Raw genomic sequence first — 3,199 nt, forward strand, 5'->3', positions numbered from 1 at the left:
GCGGGGATACCCTGGGGCCCAACTTTATTGCCCAAACTTTCCGGTGTGCGCAAATTTGAAAACGAACCCAGGGGTTCCGAACCATGAGAAATAGTCGTGCGCGCAGATGGTTTTCGGAACGAAACTCGTTTGGTGCCCCAAACGGCTATCGGGCTCGGTGGGATTGCCCCGGGGACCAATTTTAGTGCGTGAACTTTCCGGCGAGCGAAAATTTGAAAACATACCTAGAGGTTCAGAACGATGAGAAAAAGCCGTGTGCGTAGACGGTTTTGGGAACGGAGCTCGTTTGGTTCTCAAAACGGCTATCGGGCCCCATGGGGTGCCCCGGGGCCCAATTTTAGTGCGTGGACATTTTGGCAGCTGAAAATTTGAAAACAGACACAGGGCTTCAGATCGATGAAAAAGAAGGTGCGCGCAGATGGTTTTTGAAAAGATTCTTGTTTGGTTCCCCTAATGGCTATTGGGCCGGCAGGGGTGCCCTGGGAGGCAATTTTAGTGCGCAAACATTCCGGCGGGTGGAAATTTGAAAACGGACCCAGGGGTTCAAAACGTTGAGAAAAAGTCATGCGCAGACGCTTTTGGGAATGGAGTTTGTTTGTTGCCCCAAACAGCTATTGGGCTTTGCAACGGAGCCCCGAGAACCAATTTTAGTGTGCGAACTTTCCACCGGGCGAAAATTTGAAAACGGACCCAGGGTTCAGAATGATGAGAAAAAGCCGTGTGCATAGACGGTTTAGGAACAGAGCTCGTTTCGACCCCAAACGGCCCACTGGGCCCATATTTAGTGCACAAACTTTCCGGCAGGAGAAAATTGGAAAAAGGACCCAAGGGTTTAGAATGATGAGAAAAAGCCGTGCGCGCAGACGGTTTTGGGAACGGAGCTGGTTTGGTGCCCGAAATGGTTATTGGGCCCGGCGGGGGTGCCCCGGAGCCCAATTTTAGTGCGCGAACTTTCAAGCGGGCAAAAATTTGAAAACGGACCAAGGGGTTCAGAACGATGAGAAAAAGTCGTGTGCGTAGAAGGTTTTGGGAACGGAGCTGGTTTGGTACCCCAAACGGCTATCAGGCCCCGTGGGGGTGCTCTGCGTAGAAGGTTTTAGTCAAATGTTTTAGTCATGACCTCGATCGCTTAGGAACTTTTCACTCTAGAAGTTCCTTGTTTCCTCGGGCTCCCTTTTACCACCCTAGAATCCATATTCAATTTAACACTTAGATTAATGATAGTTATAAGCCTTATTTCGAGATACTTCCTTCTACAAAATATATTCTAAAATGTCTCAGGAAGCTTACCCTAAAATATGAGCTCATAAGCCTTGTGGTTTGGCCGGAATCTCAAAATCTTCAAGACTGGTTTCAAGGCTAACCCGACAGCCTGACCCTTCTGCTTTCTTCTCAGTTTTCAGCCCGATTCCTTCGAGATTCTTCTCCGGAAGCCCTACCCTGAAAACTAGACTTTCAGTGCTTTCAGGTGGCTTTGGAATCACTCAAACGCATGAGTATACTGGGAGAACTTCTCGTCCCAAATTGATACTATTTTCTAGACTTCACTATCCACTGCGTCCCCCTTGAAGCTGTATGATCAACGCCTGGATTTTGCTCTCAACGCAATGTTTACTCAGTTTTCCCACTCTTTTTAATGTTTTTTTGAATTGTGATATGAAAATGAAGTCTTTGGCGCTATTTATAGGCGTCCAAAAACTCTCGAAGGTTGACACCTACTACTTGGCAGTATGTCCAAGTGTTTCTTCCTCACACTATTAACACAATGTTCAATCAACGCAATGTAAGGTGTCCTTCTCCTACATAGCTAACGCATGGGGCTTAATTTGCATGTCTTCTCATGCACCCACCTCAAATCCTTAAGGCTTAAGGTTTCTTCCCAAGAAGACACATGTTTGATGACATCCTCCATGTGAGCTCATCCTTCATATGCATCCACAAACCCTTGGATGTTTAATGCATATTATGCGTATCAATGCATAGTAGGCCAACTCACTTAGTCACTGCAAGCCTTAACCATCACAAGAGCCAACCACCACCAACGCATAGGATGGCCGCTTGTCCTTGACGCATAGCTCACTCGGCATCATCGCAAGGCTCATTTGGCATCGATGCATGGTGCTTGGCATAGGCACTAGTCACCGACGCATGGGCGTGTGGCATAGGCGCTGGGCATCGCTCGCAGGGCTTGTTCGGCTACATGGGCGCTTAGCAGGGTGCTCGACGCATGGACGCTCGATAGGGCACTCGACGCATGGGCTGGGCGCTTGGCAGAGGCAATTGGCATAGGCGCTGTGCATCGACGCATGCCACCCTTCCAACACATCCCTTGCCCGCGTCCTCGCGTACCCTTGTGCCATCCAATCTTCAAACGCATCACTTCAATTTTCCTTCCTTCAGCCACATACCACCACCAACTCCTCCATCACAACCCTTCCAACGCATTTATCACAAGTTTTATACTTAGCCAAATTTTCCAAGTTTTTCCCCAAAAGTCAAGCTTCCAAATTCCCTCTTTTCTTCTAATTTCCACCCTTTCCTCTATCATTTCACACTAGTTTCCACATCAACCTACTTACCACACTGGTCTCAGTAGGGAACATACTCAAGTAGAGAGATTAGGGTTTGGGGTTCAAAGGGTCATCAATTAACGAAATAGTCAGTTTTATACATTAAACGACATTTAGAACGTAAAAGTGACTATTTCACGGTTCAGTCTTATGTAAACTCTTTACATAGGATGCTCCCATTTTCATGTCTCCACATGAACGGTTTAGGATCACATCATTTGTACTAACTACAAAATGGGTCGCATCCAAAGTATCCCTAGAATAAGGCACCCAACCTTATTCAGTATATTGGCTATATAAATTTTAACTTGATCCACATTTATGTGACTACATAAAGTTCAAACTTAAACTTAGTAGCCCTTAGTTTATTGGATTCATGAATATAGAATTTAAATTTACTAAAGATTTTCAATAACACCTAAGTTTACGAGTTTTAGAACATAAAATTCGACATTTAGAACAATGAGGAAAAGCCGTGCGTGTAGACGATTTTGGGAACGGATCTCGTTTGGTGCTCGAAACGGCTATCGGGCCCGACGAGCATGCCCCGAGGCCCAATTTTAGTGTGCGAACTTTCCAGCGAGACAAATTTGAAAATAGACCAAGGGGTTCAGAACGATGAAAAAAAG

The sequence above is a fragment of the Benincasa hispida genome, chromosome 2 (genome assembly GCF_009727055.1).
Source record: "Benincasa hispida cultivar B227 chromosome 2, ASM972705v1, whole genome shotgun sequence".
Lineage (NCBI taxonomy): Eukaryota > Viridiplantae > Streptophyta > Magnoliopsida > Cucurbitales > Cucurbitaceae > Benincasa > Benincasa hispida.